At 42.3% G+C, this 23573-nt stretch overlaps 1 protein-coding gene across 3 annotated transcripts in view; it reads left to right on the top strand.

Moving 5' to 3' along the window:
* Positions 1–291: 291 nt before the first annotated feature.
* The window catches only part of LOC105935450 (beta-1,3-galactosyltransferase 1), a 183226-nt gene continuing 159944 nt past the window's right edge, over positions 292–23573 (top strand). For all 3 annotated transcript variants that reach the window (XM_036128131.1, XM_021323250.2, XM_021323251.2), the window contains exon 1: positions 292–724. The gene's annotated coding sequence lies outside the window, so the exon portion shown is untranslated. The remainder of the gene's footprint in view (positions 725–23573) is intronic.

The raw sequence follows: 23573 nt of genomic DNA, 5'->3' as shown, positions 1-23573 counted from the left end.
ATATATATATATATATATATATATATATATATATATATATAAGATCAATTATAATAACAAAATATTTTCCAAAAAACATTGAATTGATTAAAGCTAAATTATAAGAAGTTAGAATTTAAATCTAAGCTTTTATTTCAGGTTCCTGTATTCTCCAGAGGAGTCACCAACCACGCGCCTCGCGGCACGGCCCTGATTGATCCTTTGACGTTTGTGGTTGTGACAGGACGCGTTATGGAGAGCTCAAAGGGTGTGAATACTTTAGCCATGAGTCAGGTGCAGTAACGCAGTCCGTCAGAAGAGCAGCAGTCAGGGCAGTGTGCTGAGACCGCCCCTGCAGTTTAAGCGGGACGTGGGTGTAGTTTGGAGCAGATGCCATCAGACGCTGAGCGCTCGCTCTGTTGCTTCAAACTCTTGCCTCGCGGGGGGGGGGGGAACGAAAAGAAGAAATAAAAGCCGTCGTCGCTGCTGCGCTCGCGCCCGCTCCCGCACCCGACCGGGGGCCGGGTCCCTATTGGCTGCACTTTTCTCCTCTCCGTCAGTCCTCCGCTGATTGGACGGACGCTCCGCTCCGCACCGCTCTCACCGTCGGCGGCTGCACGAGAGCGGCGTGCGGCACCGAGAGACGCCGCGCGGCGAGCACAGGAGCGGAGAAGGGAGCACGCACGGAGCTGCCAGAGATTAGGACAAGTTATTGAAACGGGGGAGCCTGGGAGCGCAGCCGCGGGTAGGTGTTTCGGAGAGGCGGTGAACCACTGGGTGTGTGTGTCTGTGGCGAGCGTCCGCGCTTTCTGGCGATGAGAACGGTCACCTCGGGCTGTCAGCTGCTGGAGGGATGCTGCTTGCCTGTGGGAGTGAAACTGAGTTAAAGGCTCGCCTGCTTTGTTTAAGAACAGGCTGTGTGACCTTCGCTGGCTGCTTTGCTCCGTAGCCGTACTCCGTCCACTAGTTGCGATCCCATTTAAAAAAAAAAGGAGATCTTGGTGCTATTGTGTGTACTTTCTTGCATTTTTCAGCTTGTCATTTTTTTTTAATAACAACCATAAGCCGCTGCCTATTGGAGCAATATAGTTAAGCCTGGGATCACTGTCATACTTAATCTGTCTTTTTAAGTGCATGCCATCATTTAAACAAGAGGGAGGCTCGCTGATGCCGGGCTTATTATTGGCATTTATTTGTGTGCCAGAGAAAGATAAAATAAAACAGTGAGGGAATAAATCCATATAAGAAGATGAGAGCAAGCTGTCTTTTTTATACTGCGGTGCACTTTGATGCTTAATATCAGTTTAAGTGATTTATCACCCTGCAGGTCCTGGATGGCGTTGCAAATGGAAAGCTCTGGATGTGACCTTTAGTGACATGCCAGTCAAAGGGTCACGATAATTCATGCTGTGAGCATAAAAGAAAAAAAAAAAAGATACCTTTCCAGAGATTTATTCTGACACTGGCTTTGAAACCCGAATGCCACGGATCTCCCTCCCGCAGGTCCCGGCTCTCTTTTTGTTTGGAATTACACCGCTCCTTGATGTGGTTACATCAATACCTCTCCACAGCATCTGCAGACCTGGGGTAACACCAGAGCGGGAGAGCTCATCTCTTCTCACCAGCGTCTGTTGGCTTTTCGACCTTAAAGAGGCGGCCTGGGTAGTTAGCTTCAGCAGCCCTGCCGCGCTCTCTATTTCCAGCCGCCGTGGTGGGCTCCGGCAACGAAATCCTGGAAGTGAGAGACTGCATGTTTTATTTCAGCCTTCAGACCCGGGAGTCTGCGTCGGTATGCTCATAACTGCTTGGAATCTCAAAAGTATTTTTTTTTTCATTGGGATTTTTACGCAATAGACCAACAAAAAGTGTCTGTTTCACTTGCTAAAGGCTAGACAGGGCGGAAAAACAGACTCTGGTCCAAATGGATGCTGCTCAGAGTCGATGGTTAATGGATGGAGACATGATTTGCAAAGTTAATGGTATAAAAAAGGGAATAAAATTAGCATTTTTTCCTATAACCTAAATAATTTACTGTTTTATGTGAATATTGCATTTAAAACACTGATGCTTAAAGCATTGCTCAGTTCTTTATCATTATGGTCTAAGTTATTAAAGGTCTAAAGAGACAGGCATCGCCCTGGAGCCACAGGTTGTGGATCCCTGGCCTAGTCAAAGTTCAGACCTAAATCCAAAACAGAATCTACATAAAATGGTTTTGCTCTGTCCAGTCCTGGTGAGCTTGAGCTTTTTTTTTTGTTTTTCTCAAGGAATGGACAACCTTTTCAATGTCTCCCCCCTCACACGGCTCTATCTCATTAAATCCCAATAAAATTGCTTTATTGAAACGTGACAAGATGCAAAGTGGAAGTTGCAGGAATGCTTTAGGGAAGATATTGCACTCTTGGTATAGGACGTCTTGTTTTGCGATCTAACGCGCAGATGAGTTGATTTATTTATTTTTATTTCTTATCGGACCCCGAACGCCATCAAATTTCTGATTTGGAAACAGGTTCCTGAACTAGGCGTCTTCTGTTTGCCAGAACCCCTCTCACAGCTGCTGGATCTTCTAAAAAGGATAACTGCAGCAGCAGCCCAGTGAATCACGAATGCACCATCAGAAACAGTTGCATGAGTTTGTTCCAACCGCAACGCTTTTCCCACCCGCCTCATTGAAAGGAGTCGTTGCACGAAATCACTATATTAAACACTTCCTCCTGTGATCACAGTCCTTATATCTATAAAAGCCCTGTTTACGGCTGCGGGGTTGAAAGCTAAATCTTATTGACATCCTGTGAGAGGAAGCCAGCTCCTGGGTGCACGTCTAATGCGCTCGGTTTTAACTCATTCAACCCTTTCGCGCGAGGCTTTTCATTCGGGAAGGCATCCTGCCTGTCGGAGTTACACGGGGACTTAAAGGCATCAATCTTTCTCAGATATTCCGCTTTTAAATCATTTCGTGCGGGTTCTCGCACGCAGCGCGAGGATAGGAAATTGAAGTTGTATTTTTTGGCAGGGGGAAAGAGAAGGGCCCCCTGAGGCACAACCAGATTCTTTTTAATTACATCATATTTCAGCGCTGGAAATGATTGGAATTCGATTTAAGGGTCCAAAACGCGAGGCCCTCCGAGATGAGATAAACCGTATGTGACATTGATGAATGGTGTTTGGAAGGGCCGTGCACGAAAAGTGGATTACCGGCAGGCTTATTAACTCGTTTCATAGTTTCAATGTACTTATACTTTTGATGCTGCTTTTCTTGTCAGCTCGGTTTAATGGGAAAATCCGTCAGCGGGCGGATTGCTGTTGGTAGCTGTTAGTGTGATGGCATTTGGGTGCCCTCGGGGAACGGCACGGCGAGGCTTGTCAAATGTCAGACGTGTTTCTTTAGTCTGCTTTGGAAATTGCCACTTTATGAAGACTATCAGTTTGAAATTAGGCCCATTTTCCTTTTCCGCTGGCATTGGTTTCGCGTCATGCTTGGAATTAGTGTCAGTCACCATTAGGCGCCAATGTAGAGGTGCCAAAATATGTGGCGCCTTAAATGGCAGTTTGAATCCGCAGTCTGGGACAATAGTAATGGGTTTCCTCCTTTGTAAAATGACAGCTTTTACAGCGCAAACAAACATGTTGATGCAGCGCCTTTCTGAGAATGGATTTGTTCATCTTTAACCGTTCACATTTTGTCAGCAGCCACTAATGTTACAATATCTGAGATTTGTCGGATGGAAATATTGCAAGTAGTTCATAGTTTTGAAGTGGAGAGAACATTTTTGATTTGGCAGTAAATACCGCTGGTCATATTGATGTTAGAATGTCCTAGTCAAAGCCCACACTCGAATCCAATTGAGAATCCACGGCATGACGTGATTGTAACAATGGTTGACAGATGGAGCTGGAAATTTCTAACCTCTAAAATGTGCAAGATTGGTAGAGAAATACACCAAAAACCTGCAGATGTGATCAAAGAGAGAGGTGGTTCTAGAAGGTTGTGTTGAAATTTGTTGTGATATATATAAAAAAAAAACATTTCCATGGTACGAATACTATTACAAGGTATCTGCCTTTGTTTGCCATGGTAACAAATATCCAAAACTCTGAGTAAAAAAGATTGTTTTTAACCAATGGATAAATTGTCCTTAACTGAACCTACCAGTCAAGATTTAACGAGTCAGCGCATTATTTCAGCCTTCCTCCTCTCTTTATACTTTCCCTGCTTCTACTGTGCTTTAAATGAATGTCAGGGATTAGCAGCTATGTGTATGTTGTGCATATATTGTGTAATATCTTAGCAAAACCAGTGCCTTGTTACTGACTATGCCTTGGTAGTACAGGCAGTATTATCACTCTTTAATAATTCAAAGTGCCTCATTAAGGCTGTCTGAATAGCTAACTTCGTGGAGCGTGCCCCCTCGTGTGCAAAGACTGACTTTTGACTGCATCCCGCCCAGGTCTGAGTCCCCCCCCCCTGGGGCTGCTAGCTGCATATAATGATGACATCCACTCTAGTCATCTATCCATCCATCCCGAAACATGTTGGACTACAAATTATTGCTGAGTGTGTCTTGGAGTCGAAGAATTGAATGTTGTTGTTATTCCATGCCCCTTGTGCGTGTACCACAGGCAGTGAACTAACCTCACAGCATGATCCAGCCACCACTGTGCATGGTGTGGCATGATAAAGGCCTCATCTTGACTCTTCCAAACATACTTCTTGACATTTACGGCCCAGCATATATCTTTAGCATATTCTTTTCCTGAGAAACGATTGAGTTTCCGGAGAAACTCAATCGTGATCGCTATCTAAAAGTTAACAAGCCTTGACCTTGTCAAGGTGAGACCTTCCTTAACCACGAACTGTAAGACCGTGCATTTAATTTAAATTAATAAAACTACTGTCATTAGAACAATAAAATAAGTTGAATACCAAACTTGTTTACCCAACTCTAGTTAATAAGTCATATAATCATGGCACACCGGTGAAGTATGATTCAAATAAATCAATGACAGTTGAAGGGTGACTGTTACATACCTCTTACTGGAACTCCAGAAGAACTTGGCGTGAATGGGAGATGTAGCAGTTGGATGTATTTATTTTAATCTCAGTCTCAGAATCATTGGCAGATGTATTCGGGGTAAGAAGTTGAGATGCTGGTGAAGATTCTCTGTCATCCAGGTCATGGTCATTACAAAAAAAGTAAAAAAACAAAACAACTGGACTTGTTTTTCGTAGTTGAAGACGTTTTGCTTCCTTACCAGGAAGCTTTCGCAATTCAAAAAGTCTGGAGTAATGTGGAGTACCAAGCTTTATACTACTGCCAAACAAAGGCCTTGCAATGGCTTAGATAACCAGTTTCAGTCCAATCTGCTGGCTTAATGGCTTTAACGACCGCCCATTGCTAGGAGGTGGACCTGTTTCTGTTGAATTTGCATGTTATCGAAGCCATTACAAGGCCTTTGTTTGGACAGTAGTATAAAGCTTGGTACTCCACATTACTCCAGACTTTTTTGAATTGAGAAAGCTTCCTGGAGAGGAAGCTAAATGTCTTCAACTACGAAAAACAAGTCCAGTTGCTTTGTTTTTTACTTTTTTTTGGAAGATGCATCGAGAAATGGACTGGTGACCTGAATCGTATCCTTTTCTGCTTGATTGGCCCTGATCACTGACCGCCTAGCTGGAAACTACAAAGATACAGTCTTTTTTTTTCCAATCAATAACGTTACCGTACCTAAACGCTGCCATGTGGCGATGGGGGCAAAACCCCTTCAATTAGAAAGTTGTTACTAAAAGGAGACTCAAGGTTAACTCCTTTTAGTATCACGGAGAACCTTAAAAGGTGCAAGAAGTTATTTAAAAGTTATTTATGTTTTCTATGCGTCGACCTAGACTGTTGTTGAGAGTCTCAGTAGATAACAGGAAGGCTAAACATAGGAACACAGAAAAATTGCTCCGCTCAACCTCTTGCTGGGTTGGAACATGCTGAATTTAGACAAACTAATAGTTTATTTGTCCCCAAGTGGGCAAATTCAGAAACTGTTGGTAGCTTTTTGAACAATGTAGTTAACGTAGGGTTTTTATTCCTCTATAAATATATGCTGTTGTAGTAATGCTAGCCACACTAATCCTTCATATAGATTTCTTACGGAGGAATCCAGGTCGACTAAAATTGATATTGGCAGGTCAAAGCTTTATAAAATAAGAGTCAATTGGAATTATTAACAACATTCTGATCGGAGCGCCTCTAAATAGAATAATGAGACCCCCCCTAAGGAGTGTTTGGTTAAATGCACACTCCTTACCCAGGCTGGTCTAATCCAGTCGTCTCAGTACCTGCTGGAAACAGTGAGGAGGATTTGAAAGAGTGTGGCTTTGCAAATCATTTCTCCAAGATTCGGTGTGGCTGTTTGCCTTTGTCTTCAAAGGATTCCTCCGCAAAGGCAGGCCTGCATTTTAATTAAGTCATCTGCAATGCAAATCGTGGCATTAGTTAAAATATCTATTGGATTACTTTTCCTAAGAAAGCCCACCAGAAGCTGGACTCAGTCTGATTTCGTTTCTGGTACTGATAACAGGAGACTGTGTCTATTTTTTTTTTTTTTTGTGGCTCTGTCGGTATTTTTTTTTCCCTCTCCTGTTCCTTTCTTTCTCTGAGGGTGTTCTCTGGCTTCCACATTGATGCGCTCTGACCTGTGCGGTTCATCCACACCCTCCCCGTGCCGGCCTCTCCGCCTCGGCCCGGCTCTCCGGGAGCGCCTCTGTGTGCAGCGAGCCTCAGAGAGCAGCGCCGCGTTTCTCATCTGGGTCTGTGTCTGTGACCGCCGTCCAAACTTTATTGGATCATCTGATAATCTGGTTGGCTGGAGCCCGGCCACACGCTTCCCCCTCGCCTCTGCAAATGACTGTGCAGGCGCAGATGATAGATTCATATCCAGCAGCACCACGCTGTGATCACACAGATTTTCTCTCTACCCACCCATCCTTTACACGGCACATGAATTAAGCCGTAAACAGCCGGGCGATTTGTTGTCGCTTTTAGATGTGCTTACCAGTTCTGACTCGGCGGCCTTCAAATCACAGGCACTAAAAATAACACATGTCCTCCTCATTATTGCTTTTTGCTTATTTAACCAATATTTCTACCATTATCCCAAGCATGTTTAACTGTAAACAGGAGGGGTAAAGCAATCAAGTTGCTGTTGATATCAGTTATTTAAACCTAACCATTAATCTGATGGTCAGAATAAATATAATTTAAGCCTAATGTGGCTACTTTCGTCATGTTTAAAAAAATATATGAAATAAAATAAGAGGAAGCCTATAGCTGTTTAAAAGGAATCTGTTTTTCTATTACATGTCTCCAGTTCATTCAGACAACCTTGCTCCATTCAGCCTTCCTGTTATCTGTGAGGGAACAGATAGCTCTTTTATTCGAGACAGCAGATAACGAGAGAGGCTAAACGGAGAATAGAGAAGTTCCTTGTTTTTATCCATATCCTCTCAACCTCTGTCTGTCTCGGAAACAAGGTGAGTTTGGACATTTGTGTAGCCTTTTTGAAAACCTCTTATGTTACAGTAGGGGGTCTGCGTTCTCTAGTAAACGGACGCTGCACGACTGCTTGTTTTGGTCACGGCAGCCACATTTTTCTCTAATACATCATTCTACCTATGCGAGAAATGTTGAAGCTTTACACAAAAGGTAAATAACCAAACCTTCCAATCAGTAGAATCGTACCAGACTGAGATAGTCCCCCATCTTCTTCAGTGTGGAAGTTGTTACAGAGGGAAGAAGATTCAAAGTATCATAATGAACTCTAATTAAACATAAAAAATGAAAGCAAACAGCATTTTCTGGGAAGGCACATTGACTGTTCAATGAAACTGCTGATTCACACGTGTGCACTTTTGGTCATTTTATGGCTTTTTCCGGTACATAAAGGAGCAGGAAAATAATAAAATTCAGATTGGTGGCTCTTTAAGTTGAGGGCCATTCTTCAACAGAACCGTGGAAAAATATTATTCACAAGCGTAAATGGCTTAAGATAGCTGCCAGCCTCCCAGACGTGGACGTCCTGGCAGGCGAACCAATACAGTGTACAGAGGAACTGATGCATTTCATAGATAAGTTGTCTGCTGTATATTTGTCAAACCTGAATACTTTATGGTTTTCTTTTTTGCTTAGAAACCATGGCGATGGTGGAGACGGTGCTTACTCATAAAAAAAAAAGTCCTATTTTTTTCAGAATAGGTTATAAGGACTGCATGTAATTTACTGCCCAGCCTCATGGAAATGAAAAATATCACACATCCAGCCTGGCTTTTCATTTAAACTCAGTAAAAAAAAAAAAAAAAAAAAAAAAAAAAAAAAAAGTCTTATTAGCATGAAAACACGTTTTTTACCACCAAGCAGGTGTTAAAAAAATAAGCTGGAAGTGAATGACTGAAAATCCTTCTTTTCTTTGTGAACTCCCCTCAGGGTCATGTTAGCTCATGTTTATGATAGTAGCTGTGTAGGTTGGAGAGAGGACAAGCCGGGCTCTGCTTGCTTCCAGCAGCTCCTATTATCTCAACCTCCAACAGCTGGAGTTGTTGCAGGCTGGCTGCCTTCGTCTTCCCGTTTCCACACGACTGCCTCTGCTGCAAGGGCTGCTGAGCCTCTTCCACCGCCGCACTCTGGCATGGGACAAGCAGAGGATCCCCTGCTAATGCTTTTATTTTTTTATTTTTTAATGGCTTCTGATGATGGGGGCTTACATTCCTGTAGAACGCCTCTACGGCACCTTGCAGTGGCATTCCTAGACGGATGTGCACATTTATGATGTTCCTGTTGGAACGGTAAGAAAACTGAATCCCTGTTTTAGGGTACTGGCACTAACACCCATCTTTTAGCATCTTGCAAAGTCCACTGTACTTTAAAAAAACGGCACCACCCAGTGGGAGTTCAATTCAATTCAATTCAATTTTATTTATATAGCGCCAAATCATGAAACATGTCATCTCAAGGCATTTTACAAAGTCAAGTTCAATCATATTATACAGAGTGGGTCAGATTATACAGATTGGTCAAAAATGTCCTATTTAAGGAAACCAGTTGATTGCATCAAAGTCCCGACAAGCAGCATTCACTCCTGGGGAACCGTAGAGCCACAGGGAGAGTTGTCTGCATTGTCCATGGCTTTGCTGCAATCCCTCATACCGAGCAAGCATGAAGCGACAGTGGGAAGAAAAACTCCCCATTAACAGGAAGGAAAACCTCCGGCAGAACCGGGCTCAGTATGAACGGTCATCTGCCTCGACCGACTGAGGGTTAAAGAAGACAGAGCAGAGACACAACAAGAGAGACAAAAAAGCACAGAAGCACACATTGATCCAGTAATCTGTTCTACATTAGATGGTAGTAGCGGGTGATCCGTCTTCTCTGGATGATGTCACAGTTAACAGAACGCCAGACCAGGTGTACCTACTATGAAGAAAAAGAGAGAGAACAGAAAGATAAAGCAGAAATGACAACACGTAACGCATAATTGAAGAACAGTAGAACTCTATAGAGTGAGAAAATTAGATCCTGATGTCCTCCAGTAGCCTAAGCCTATAGCCGTAAAACTATAAAGGTAGCTCAGAGTAACATGAGCCACTCTAGTTATAAGTTTTGTCAAAAGGGAAAGTTTTAAGATTAGTGTTAAAAGTAGACAGGGTGTCTGCCTCACGGACCCAAACTGAGAGTTGGTTCCACAGGAGAGGAGCCTGATAGCTAAATGATCTGCCTCCCATTCTACTTTTAGAGACTCTAGGAACCACCAGCAGACCTGCAGTCTGAGAGCGAAGTGCTCTGTTAGGAACATACGGGGTAATCAGAGGTCTGATATATAGTGGAGCTTGATTATTAAGGGCTTTATACGTTAGAAGGAGAATTTTAAATTCTATTCTTGATTTAACAGGAAGCCAATGAAGGGAAGCTAAAATTGGAGAAATATGATCCCGCAGTTGGGCTGCAGTACCCCTTAATGTAGTGGTAGGGGAAACAATGCCGTCCATCTTGTCAGCAAGCTCCGACCTGTTTCCTTACGCCTGCGAAGGAAGCGTTCCCACAGCATGATGCTGCCGCCATGTTGTCTAATGGAGTTGTTGTTGTTCAGTAGGGCTGGGTGGTATGGCGTCCAATCAGTTTTGCGATATATTGAGCAGTTCATCTCGATTACGATAAATGAATACTAACCCTAAAGGGTCGTGAGTATAGCCTACCTATACACAGCCAAAACAATACGACTTTTCTTTAAAATAAATTTAAAGCACCCAAAAATACCGTCATGGGCAAAATGGCGTCGGTTATTGTCATAAATTTCGGTGTCTGTAAATGTTTGGTTTATCGCCCAGGCCTTCTGTGCAGTGTTAGTTTTCCGACACACTCGGGGCCTCATTTATCACAAGCTGCAGCAGATCTGGGCGCGGAAAGTATCGTGGGACAACTTCCTTATGTTGCTGGTGTTCTGCTGGCTAACACCAGGCTGCATCAGCGAGGTGTTGATAAATCTGCCGGCTGGAAACTCATCATTTATGCACCGTGCCCCCGTTTTTCCAACTCCTGATCAACGTGGGGAACACCAAGATGCTGACAGAGTATGCAGTTGCTGACCCACCATCTCCGAAAGACTCACGTATTTCAGACCAAAACGCAGGTGTCCACACGGCAATGTTGCGCAGATCAAAAATGTCCAAAAAAAAAAGTGTCTGAACGCTTTCGTTCCTGATCTCCTGCTGAAAGCTCCCGGTGAGCACGCGCACGAGGAGCACCTGCAGTCTCGTCGCTTTAGAGCATGCGGCTTTCCCCCCGTTTAATGCGGTTCCAGATTCCGCACGGAACCTGAAATCGGTCTTAATAGCCTGCTGATCCTTCTGCATAAAATCTCCCCGCCTAAGTGCGCAGTCATGCAAAGATCCGCAGCTGCAGCCTGTTTAAGCCGCCTTTGCATGCTGCCCGGGATCTTGTTATTGAATGCTCCGTCCAAGCTGTCGGCGATTAATCGCAAACTCATTCCACATTCATACACTTACATTATTTTAAGCCCGGCCGCTGCTATCTATAACCTTCCCTTCGCTTCTTTATTATTTATTGAAGCTTTATTTCACCGGGCGGGACAGAGGAAGAACAATAGGAAACGCAGGGGCTATAAAAGCAGCCAAAATGTAACCAACGTGTAGAACTTCAGAAGCCAATATTCCGGCCTGTCAATTTTATAGCCCGGTGTACAATTTTATTATCTAATGCTTAAGCCTCTCATATTTATGTGTTAGCGATACTGTTTCGCATAGCCTCGGGCGTGGATATGAGGTCGGCCTCTCTGATCGTGGAGGTAAATTGACGAAGGGAGTTAATGAATTAAATAGAACCCGCGGTAAACGCCACAATTGGAGGCCTCCGCTGCTAAACATCCCTTTGAACAACGCTGGCATGGATTGATCTCTCGTCTCTGCTGCACTCGCTTGCAGAGTCCTTCACAAGAGCGTCCGATTCTATCAGCTCGCACACGGCCGCTCTGGATTTCCCACCCAGGTGACTCTGGAGGGAATGTGGGTTACGCTGGACTTTTATTTAGGGGTATCAAATTAAAAGGGGGCTGTACAGGAAATCATTTTTTTGATTAAAAATAAGATTTTGAAAGCTGTGTACTGTCTAGTCCAATCTACCTGAGCCGCGCACTCGGTCATAATCCACCATTTGTTATCGCTTCCTCCCTTATTTCTGCTCCGGCACTGAAGCGTCGTCGTTTTACTCGTCAGGCTCTTTCTGTAATTTGATGTGGTCCATTAGATTGAGCATATTCGCAGGCTTTGGAAACACAAATTTCTGGATTAATTCTCAGATAACGAGGGCAGTGTCGCTGATTATTTGGGGCCTTTGAAGGACATATTGAGCAGCAGCGCTCTGCTGTTATCCATTTCCATTTCGCAGACAGATGCCAGACTCTAAGTAAAAGCATTTTTTTTGCTCCATTCCCCCACCTCCTCTCTCTAATCCTCTTTATAAAAGCCCCACACCGACTCACGCTGGTATTTGTATGCAACGGGGGGTTTTTTAGGGGGAGGGGGGATGAAAAGTAAAAGTCTTTCTTTTTTTTTTCAGTTCTTCGAGTTCATTAATTACATTCAGAGAGCAGCTTGGCCCCTGTGTCGCCACCGAGGAAAATTTGTAATTTTATTTCCCGGGCCTGTGCGTCGTACAGTTTCTGCAGCCCTCGGCGTAATCCGGTTAGTCATATTAATATCTTGCTACATGCATGGTTGATGTCTTTCAGCATCTGCTGTCTACGTACCGGCACGCGCACAAACAGGACATCGTCAATCTGTTGCTTAACGGACGCGGCAACAATTGTCCAAGGTGCGTTTTTGGCTCACCCGACTCGTGTCAACGCGTCTTTATCCTCGGCGGCTGGTATTTAAATTTGACATTCGCTTCTTAAAATGGTGTCTGGCAAATTCGTTTTGAGCGACGGCAGATGTAATGCGGAGCAAGCTTATCATCATCGTATCCCTGTTGGTCTCGTTAACGGCCTCCGCCGGAGGAAGAGAAAAAAAATATTTACATGGTCCTCACTGGCTGAGATAATGAAGTTTATCTTAGCTGACCTCATAGCAGGGGGGGGGGGGTGTTTCCAATCAGACTGTTGAACTTGCAACCTTCTGCCTCTCCTCTCACTGAAGCAGCAGCTGGTTTACATCATTATCAGTGCTGCCAGATTAAATGCCACACGTGTAATCATCATTTGAAGTTTCTATCACACCAATGAGGCACTGAAACGCAGGGCAGTGCCTAAGGTAGTTCTTGCTATGGGCAACGTGGCTCCCTGCCCAGGGCGGCAGGGCCTGGGGGGAGGGCAGTTTTCCTCCCTGGTTTAAAGAGCTGATTAGGTTTGAGTTGTTTTTGTTATTTCTAGTTAAAAAGAAATATTTCTAGTTAAAAATGCTACACGGGCTTTTCTAGTTAAAATGATTTCCAGTTAAAAGTGCTCTAAATTGTATGAATGACACCTTTAGTGGCTTTTAAACTGTGACGTCTTAAAATTAGGCATGCACGATATATCGGCATTAACTTAATCGGGCAGCGTTTTTTAACGTATTGGTATCCCGTATGTCTGATATCGACAACCGACGTGTATCCCCTTGTAGGGTGGGCGTTTTTATTTGTTTTTGTTTGGCCATGAAAAAACGTCACAACGATGAAGCAAAGATGCAACGGCAACAGCGTGGTTGTTCTTCGTGGTGTCGAAAGAAGACATACGAAAAGCGGTGTGGAGGTCTAGACCAGGGGTTTTCAATAGGTGAGGCGCGCCTCCCCTGGGGGGCGCCAAAGAGTCACAGGGGAGGTGCGAGAAGACAGAGAAGAAGACAGCGCTGCCGCTCAACTCTGTGAAACTACTATATGTAGCGATATTCGTGCCTTCTGTTTGAGCGCGCAGGAACCAATCCAAGCGCGCAGTGAGACAACTCTCAACGCTGAAAACCGGTTTGGCACGGTTTGAAAAACTCTTCTAAACCCGCTGTCCTCGCGGTGAGTTCCATCTCTGCTCGCGCGCACCTGCTCATTCCACGCTCAACACCAGCTGTGCGCTCGCTCGGCTGTTAAAGCCAATCACAGACAGTTTTTTTCCATCCAATCAGAGTATGGCTTGCAAATACTGCATTCAGATGAATTAAATCAAAATGCTGCAGCCTTTGGCAGAAATTACTAAACATTACCGAGGGATTGAAGAAAAACAAATAAAAAGTGTAATATTTTAGCCTAAAATGTATAGGCTAAGGTATTTAGACTAAAATACTAGAGTTACTAAGTGAGGTGTGAAAAAGAGACAAAATGTTTTTGTCTCTTTTCTTTCCAGCTTCTGGGAGGTAATGCAAAAGTTTATTCTGATCCTAATCATCATGAATTTAATCATTATTTAAAGAGCACTTTAACACAAGGTAAAACAAAGTGCCAAACATCAGAAATACATCAGATAAGAGATAAGAACTAATAAAATGCTTGTTTGTTAAAATAGCACTAGGTCTAAATTGTGTATAATTAGCCTAAAAAGTAGATTGGAATATGGAATATGTTGACGTCTGTTAAATTCAGGTTATCTTTTTTATTATTATTTCAGTTGACGTCTCCTGTTGACATGAGTTCAGTTTGAAATTGGCATCTGTTTAGTTCAGTTTGTCTGCTGTTGAAAACAATCGTTTATGAATTTGCTCTAATGACATTTCAATTTTAAAACTAAGCCCTCTGTCCGTGATGTTTCAGTAAAAGTAGCCTGTAAGATGGAAATATTTGGATAGATATTTTATGAATAGGCCTTTTTTATGAATGAACTTTATTAAAAGAAATACAATAAAAATAACATGTGTTGGGCTATCAGTTGTTTTTGAAGCAGAGCATTCCAGGAACACAAAAGAAAGATGCATTTACTGCAGGGACCTGTGTGGGGTAGGTTTGTGTATAGGTGGGGGGGGGGGGGGGGGGGGGGGGTTATCTTTACCTATTCCAAGGGGAGGCTCACATTCAATGAATTTGAAAACTCCTGGTCTAGACTATAACCCAGATTCATAAATTCAGTTTAGCACGGTTTTCAGTCGGTACGAACAGCAACATTAATATCAGATGTCGACATCGGTGCATCCCTAGTTAAAAACCCAGTGTAGTTTGAAACTGGTAACTAGCCCATACCTGACGGTAAGTCGCATAAGAAGGAGCTACTGTTGCTGCAGAGACTGCTTCGTTAGGGGAGCGAGTGTTTTTGTTTGCTTGTTTTGTGTCCTGACCCGGCAGCTCGGGCAGGCTGCATAATGGGCTTGGCTGCCTCGCAGTGTCACTGGCAGATTTACTTTTCAAAAGCAGGGAAAGCAGAGATTTCTCCTGCTGCAAAGAGGATGTCCCTGAATTAATGCCTTTGACAGGTCAGATCTGGTTCAGTTAGTAAATGGGGCAAGTCTGGGAGTGTTTAGATGAGGGAAGACCGGGCTCGCCTAGGGATCCGTTCACACGAGGACCACCACGGGTCGGTGTTTTGCCTTTCGTTGGACATTTCAGATGGGTTTTAAGGGTGGTCAATATTGCAGAGCTTCAGGGATTCACACAAAGCTCTCCAAGAAAAAGGATCAGACGAGTGTTGGTGTTTCCCACAGATACTAGTTTCTGTTCTCAGCAGGAGCTTGAGGTTTGATCAGGAGGGTACGGATCCTGAACTTCGCTTGTCCGAAATAAATCAGAGGACTGCCGAGGTTCCTATAGCGTCTAGAAGAGTGGAAAAGTGTAAAGTTTGTCTTGGAAAACTATGGAAAACCTTTAGCTGAGGATGGAAACACATGGGTCTCCAGACTCTTCTGTGTTCCTCTTTACAGAACATAAAAGTCAAGCTTTCTAAACATAAAACTGTCAAAAACAAGGAGCAGATTTCCGACATTACACATGGCAGACAGGGAATAGCCGTAACTTCTGGGATCCGTCTTGATAAAACTTCACTCGTTTCTTTTCAGCCTAGGCGATTAGGGCGCTAAATCAGCTCGTCTTGTGTCTGAGCCAGTGCTGATGTCACGGCACTCGCAGGGATGATGTAAAACAGTGATACATCGATCTATAATGTATGTCTTTAGCTTGAACTCGCCGCCAGTGTCACCATCGGGATTTATTTGCTTTTCCATCGGTCATCATTTACCCCTTTAAGCCAGAAGGCTCGCAGCCAAAGAAAAGAAGCCATAACAATGCGCCCTTTGTGTTCCAAGCGAGTGACATGTTTAAGAAAAGCGTGCGGCTTTGGAAGAGGTGTCAGCTAAGCTCCTCCATTGTACATGTTCACAGCAGCTGCAAAGTGGAAGCCTATCGAGGACTGAATAGATTGATACCTTGTGCTCCAAACATGGAGGTAAAGCTTTCGTGCACAAAGACGCCGAGCTGAGGTGAATTGTGTGTGTGTGTTGTTGTTTTTTTTATTATCAGTGCTTGTCAGAGTTTGTTTCGCCTCATTCCTTTTCTTGCCTGGAAACGACTACAACAGGTCAGAGTTAAGCCGCTTGAACCCTGCAATGCATTTCTTTACCTTTTTCATGTTCTACTTCAGTATGAGCGAAGGAGATGCGAGTCGGTGTACGTCTAACGGTAACGTAGAGGGCAAGGTGAAAGAATTCCCCCAAAAACTCTAAAGGCTGACCCTTACGATGACTAAAATGCACATGAAGGCTAAATTTGATGGAGCAAGTTGATCTGTTATTATTATTAAAGTGAAATGAAGTCGAACCTAGCGGAAAAGGTGGGAAAATCTCCCAGAAAGGCAGCTGTGTTTTCCATGAAGGCCGGCAGGGAGTGAGACTCCAGCAAAGAAAATGAAAGCCTAACAGAGCTCAGCAGGTGTGTCGGTTCTGATTTAAAAATCTATCCAATACAGCAGTTCCTACTACGTAGATATGATTTTACATTTATTTTAACTCCATAAATGTGCATAACACAAAGAAAGATGTGTAAAACCAGTGAATAAGATAAGATAATTCTCACATTGGAGAAATTCACTTGTCACATCAGCTCAATAGTCAGTCAATAGTCAGGAGAAGGTGCCAAAAGTAGGAAAAGGTGCATCAGTTATATACAGTGTATCTTCCTATATACAGTGGATCAAAAAGAAAATGAGAAAAAATAATAAAAATACAAAAGAAATCGGGAGTAGGCAGATGATGTCATGTGTACTTTCCCGGTTATATACGCATATATAACAACACACACACACGCGCGCACACACACACACACATCACACACACATATATATATATACATATATACATATATATATATATACATATATATATATATATATATATATATATATATATATATATATATATATATATATATATATATTAGGGCTGGGCAAGTTAACGCGTTAATTTCGCGTTAATTCATTAGACTATTAACGGCGATATTTATTTTATCGCGCATTAACGCATGTTGCTCACATCATGCTTTCAGTCAGTGTCAGTCAGCACGCGCGCTGACTGCAGCGCGCTGTCACGGCAGCACTCTCCCCCTCCCCTCTCGTACATGGCTCAGCGGCGCCAGCCAATCAGCACGCAGGCTCAGCCTGGCCCGCGCACTCAGCTCTCACACAAACTTAATACACAAACAGCTGAGAGAGACCGCAGCAGCGAAAAAACATGAACAGAGGAAGTAGCACCGTTCGGCTTTATTTTAATACCGTAAATGAAATCAAGCTGTATGTTTTGTAAAAAGCCGGTTCATTTAAGTGGAAACACAACAAATTTATCTAAGCACGTGAAAAAACATGAAAACGTCGAGCCCCAGAAACGGAGAGAGGAGACGAAACTTCTCTCACTGCCCCGACAGACCCACAGACGTCTCTGACTGAGGCGTTTCAGTCCTCCATGGAACATCCAGGTAGATCAGTGGATGGATGGATGGATGGATGGATGGATGTTACTGGAGCCCACACATAACGTGTAATTAAGACCTTGAAAGAACCTAGTACATATATTAAAAAGTGTTATTTAAGATAAGATAACATTAGCTAATCCTTTTGTTATCCCACGACGGGGAAATTTATAGGATTAAAGCAACAGGCAGGTGCACACAACACAGACAAAATTACATAAGGATTGAAATATATAAGAGGTGGATTAGCGAAAAAACACTGAACATAACATTATTATTATTATTATTATTATTATTATTATTATTATTATTATTATTATTATTATTATTATTAAATTGTAATAATAAAATAAAAACCACAAAACCCAAAAGGTCAACAGTTTCATGATACATCAAGCTTAGGGACTGGCTAATATACAGCAGGTCAAAAAAGGCCATATTTTGGCTGCAGTGCTTGCTGTTCTCTTATGAAGAAAAGATCAACTAGTGCACTAAATTCAATAGATGGGTTGAAAATATCCAGTATAAAATAAGTGCTACAAATGTTACAACACTTTTGTTCATATGGCAGCAGAACATTAAAATAAAAGTGCTCTTTACACTACTTTTGAATTCATTCTTGGAGTTTGTAAATACAATGCGATTAATCGCGATTAATCAGGGCGATTAATCGCGATTAAATATTTTAATCGTTGCCCAGCCCTAATATATATATATATATATATATATATATATATATATATATATATATATATATATATATATGTCGCAGACATGGTTTCTATTGCTTTTAATGTGTCCAAAACATATTGACAGTGTTGGGGAGTTCATTTTTAGCCCTTCATTGGTGAACTCGGGTTACGAGCCAAAGCAGACCCCGCTTCAGATCCCTGACACTTAGACTGATGGAGGAAGATTGTTTCTGTGATTTTAAACCCAATGAAACAGGACACACACGAGGGCTGCGTCTTTACCATATCGTTTTATTTGTTATCATGAAATATTTCTTGCCATAATAAGAATTTGGATGAATTTGGACCAGTGGTGTCTAAGAACCCCCGAAACTGCCAGTATTGTCTAAATTGCCATTGTCGCCATTTTCTCCACGGTTGATTTATTGAAAGCCTCGATAAATATGAACAAATTCAAAGATATAATTAAATGCCGCTACTGTGTACAGTTAGGGGTTACACTTTATTTGAAGGGGTGTACATAAGACTGACATTACACTGTGATAAACATGACATAACACCTGTTATGAACATAAATTACTCTTTATGAATGTTTAGGACTGTTGTCATTAATTGTCATTCAATAAATTATGACACTACTAAAGCAAAGTTGACATTGTTTAAAATGTCTTTGTTATCACAACTTGACATTAACAGAGACAAGGTTAAGTTTAGGGCTTGAGTTGGGATTAGGTTAAATTAAGGGCTTGATTTGGGATTAGGTTAAATTAAGGGCTTGATTTGGGATTAGATTAAATTAAGGGCTTGATTTGGGATTTGGTTAAATTAAGGGCTTGATTTGGGATTAGGTTAAATTAAGGGCTTGATTTGGTATTAGGTTAAATTAAGGGCTTGATTTGGTATTAGGTTAAATTTAGGGCTTGATTTGGGATTAGGTTAAATTAACAGAGACAAGGTTAAATTTAGGGTTTGAGTTGGGATTAGGTTAAATTTAGGGCTTGATTTGGGATTTGGTTAAATTTAGGGCTTGATTTGGGATTAGGTTAAATTTAGGGCTTGATTTGGGATTAGGTTAAATTAACAGAGACAAGGTTAAATTTAGGGTTTGAGTTGGGATTAGGTTAAATTTAGGGCTTGATTTTGGATTTGGTTAAATTTAGGGCTTGATTTGGGATTAGGTTAAATTAAGGGCTTGATTTGGGATTAGGTTAAATTAAGGGTTTGATTTGGGATTAGGTTAAATTAAATTTAGAGCTTGATTTGGGATTAGGTTAAATTTAGGGCTTGATTCGGGATTAGGTTAAATTTAGGGCTTGATTTGGGATTAGGTTAAATTGAGGGCTTGATTTGGGATTAGGTTAAATTAAGGGCTTGGTTTGAGATTAGGTTAAATTAAGGGCTTGGTTTGGGATTTGGTTAAATTAAGGGCTTGACTTGGGGTTTTGTTAAGTTAAGGGCTTGTCATAACAAAGACATTTTGAACAATGTCAATTTTGCTTTAATATTGTAATAATTTACCAAATGACAATTAATGACAACAGTCCTAAACATTCATAAAGAGTCATTTATGTCCATAACAGGTGTTATGTCATGTTTATGACAGTGTAATGTCAGTCTTATGTACACTCCTTCAAATAAAGTGCTACCCAGTTAGGTAATAAAAATCACACTTCTCTATCTAACCAGCGTCCCGACGAAACATATTTTGAATTTTGAACATCTGACACTGCTGAGCTCTACAGCTCTCTAGACCTTGTTCTGGCTTCCTTCGTGAGTCGTTGAGGTTCGCCGCGGTTTCCGCACGTGTGTCGGCGTCTCACCGCCTAATGCAACTTAACACCTTATGTCTGCAACAGATTCGTGAAAAAGGAGCCATTAAATTATCACCAAACGCCCGAAATAAAAGCCCCGGCCATGATCGGCCCCGTCTGCAGGGCTTTGTTTTTATACACTCCGCCATGCACAAGCTTCTGCAGCTATCATGATGTCTTTCTCTACAAAGGTCTGTGGTTTAGAGCAAAGTAATATCGATTTAAATAATCGATTTGATTAATGACTGGATGGCGGCCCTTGTGGGCACGACAAGGAAAAAAAAAAAAAAGAAAAGAAAAGCACCGAGCAGTTGCGTTTGGATCAAGTAGAGCCGCAGAAGCCGACGTGTTTGAAATATTGACAAACGAGCAACAATGCTGGGAGTTTATCCAAGCAGGTGCACACACTCAATTCTTCTTTTTTATTTGCTGCAGAAGGCACGCTTTATTTTCCATTCCTCTGTGCGGGCTGCTATTTTCCCCTTACGGTGGCACAGAGGTAAGGGTTGGGGGGGTGGGGGGGGGGGGCAAGTCCTTCCCCTTGAGCAACCCGAGAAAACACGGTGACGGAGACAAAGTGCATTTAGGGTTTGTTTGGAATAATCATTTCTTGGAAGCCTGTTTAGTCGCAGGCGTTCAGGGAGCTTTTTTTTTTTTTTTGTTATTTTTGTTCTCCAGGCAGACTTTTTTTTTTTTCCAGAGAGGCTTTACAAATGTGCTGTGGATAGATTTGAATACTGTTTGTTGCACTCCATTAGCCCGAGAGTTTAGACTGCATAAATGCTTCACAACATGAACGCTGCAAACTGCAAAATGACGAATGGCTCCTCTGGAGCTCTCGCTCTAGGAACGCTTTTGTTTCCCAGATAACTTCAGGAACGACTGTCTTATCCAGCCGCCTTCGGGGGGAAACAGAAAGGAACGGACCCGGGCCCGTGCGCGCTGTGGCGAAAGGAACGCCGTCTCCCGTCTAATATGGCAACTCTTCACAATACGCTTGGTTACGTTGTGCCGAGGATTTTTCACTTTTTGCCAGCTGCAGGCTTTATGGGATTTACTTGGAAGAGTAACAAACAATATTTAATGAATCAACGTTATAGACATTCATTTGCTTTGGTGCAGTCACTCGTAAACTATTCCTCCGCTTTACAGTGATTCTCTGATGTTGGTCTTTGATATAAAATCCCAATAAAAGGCATTGAAGTCTGGCGATGTAACGTGAGAAAAAGGGGGGGAAAAGCTCTTGGAACATGTTTGCAGGACATGGTACCGGTGTAGGTACCAGATTGACTCGGGTCCTGCGCCTTCTGATGACGTCACTATACATGGTTGGTTTAATGTTTGCTCAATTGCGCAAAATATAAGAAAATATATAATATAAGAAAATCGCCATGGTCCCTGCGCCTCCCGATGACGTCACCTTATGGCAACGCCACTCAAACAAACTACATAGAGCCCGCGGTCTGCATTTGTGACAAATCAGTTTTATTAAGTTAATTTAGCGGTTTCTTTTTTCTCAAAAGCTTGAACAAATATTCAAGCCATTTTACAAAAAAATAAATGAATAAAAATCAACAAATATTTGACAATTGGCTTAATGTTTGGAAGAATATTGTTAACAAAAACGGAAGGGCTAGCCAGACTAATTTATCCAGCATATATCTTAAATGTACCAAATACCACGATAAAAAATAATCAAATTCATCACAATTTCATCTGGATTGATAAAAAAACATGTGATCAGAAAGAACAACATTAGTACAAAAAGGAGGAATGAACGTTATTGTTTTTAAAGTGATGAATGCCGTGATAAAATTAAATTTGGCTGCGGACTTTTATTAAAAATGAAATGAGTTTATGGTTTAGTTTCCCTTCACAACTTAAAAAAAAATCGGAGGAATTAAATTTCTCTAAGGTTGTAACTTTGATCCTGCAAAATTACCGCTTAAATTGTCAGACTACCACACAAGTATTCCAAAATGATGTTAAAAGTTTTCATGCCTCGACTAATTTACAGGAAAATAACCGTAAATTAACAAAATAAAATAGATTCGTAACAAATGGAGACCGCGGGCATAATGTAGTTTGTTTGAGTTGAGTTGCCATATATAGACGTCATCGGGTAGCGCCCGAGCCAATCTGGCAGCCCGAGACGATCTGGTACCTACACCGGCGGCACGGTGCTGACTTAAAAAAAAAACAATACAGGTATAAATGTTCACAAGACGAATCTCAGTTATTGGCAGGAAACACAACACTCCCCCCTCCACTCCATCTATGTTGGTTGGCTACCCAGCTCAGTGAGACAATGAGGATATTGGGGTCATTTTTTTTATTTTTTTTATTCATTCATCATTGTCTTCGTCCATCTTGCCTGAAGCAAGAAGCACAATTGGCTCCCCAGTGCACACCTGGCGACCTTTCAAGCAGTAATCTTCTGGGGGAAATTAGTCATTCACCTCGGCTTATCAGGCTGACCTCGTATAGCTTTAGCTGCGTCATCCTCGTTCCGTCGTCTCACCGAGATGCGAGCAGAAATCTCACGACGAGAGATGCATCCACCGGAAAGCCGTGGTCTGTTTCTGTTTTTGTTGCTCGTGACAGGTTTCCCTTGTTTACAACAGCCCATGTGAAATGAACCGGAGGATGACGGCGCTGCTTTGTGGTTTGTAGCGCCGCGGCTTTAACTCCTTGCAGGGTGAGAGGTGTGTTTGATGAGCTGTGATTTCTAAAGATTCCCACAGGTCCTGCAGGTTCAAACTGAGACGCGCGGCTTTTCCTGCCATACAGCGTGTGCGGCGGACTTGGTGAATATAATCTAATGTAAAAAATTCCAGATTTGTCAAGGTAACTGTGTTACAGTCTTTTGCAAAAGTGTTCCTCCTCTTTGCGTTTTATCTAATTAAAACCATAAACTTAAGCGTACTATATTGGGATTTTATGAGGCAGACCAAGGCAAAGTGGTGCAGGACTGTACGGCGGAAGGTAAATGCTTCAGTAGGATCTGCATTTGTCTACAGTCCGCTTGAATGTTTTCGGCTGACATGTAAGAGGCAGAATCACGTTCCGTCTACCATCCCCACTGAAACATGGTGGTGGTAGCATCAGGATCTGGGGATGCCTTTCTATAAAAAAAAACATGAAAACTGATACTTTTACAGAGAAATTTCCATGAATGGGAATGAACGTCTAATTTCCAATCTAAGCGGATCAATGGATCATTTAAGCTGACATTATTTTGGGATTTAAAGGTTGGGAGGAGAAAAAAATAATGAATTCAATAGAGGAAGTCCACCGGGTCCAATAGCTTCTCACACAGAACCGCCCTGATCATGGAAGTGGACTAGAGAGCGCATACTAGTGGATCCAGATGGCTTCTCGTAATCGCCTACTGGTTAGGGGGTTGTTCAGTCGGAAAATTCTGACAACCATACTTTTAAAAATGAATCTCTTATTTATACAGATGCTGAAAGGCCCTGCATCAATCATCGCAGTTCACAGCTGTTATGCATCCTTATCCCTTATCACCAATCCAATGATAATGTCTCTGTGTTAATATCAGATGTTAACTCCGAGAGGAGGTTAGCTCTGAATTCTGAATAACCATGCAACTCTGAATTGAAATGAACACAAACAATTACTATTCCACAGTTGTTGTTTATTAAACCAAAAGTTACAGTAATTCT

This window comes from Fundulus heteroclitus, chromosome 24 (assembly GCF_011125445.2).
Source record: "Fundulus heteroclitus isolate FHET01 chromosome 24, MU-UCD_Fhet_4.1, whole genome shotgun sequence".
Lineage (NCBI taxonomy): Eukaryota > Metazoa > Chordata > Actinopteri > Cyprinodontiformes > Fundulidae > Fundulus > Fundulus heteroclitus.
The sequence above is the reverse complement of the archived record's forward strand: the minus strand, read 5'-3'. Positions and strand labels throughout refer to the sequence as shown.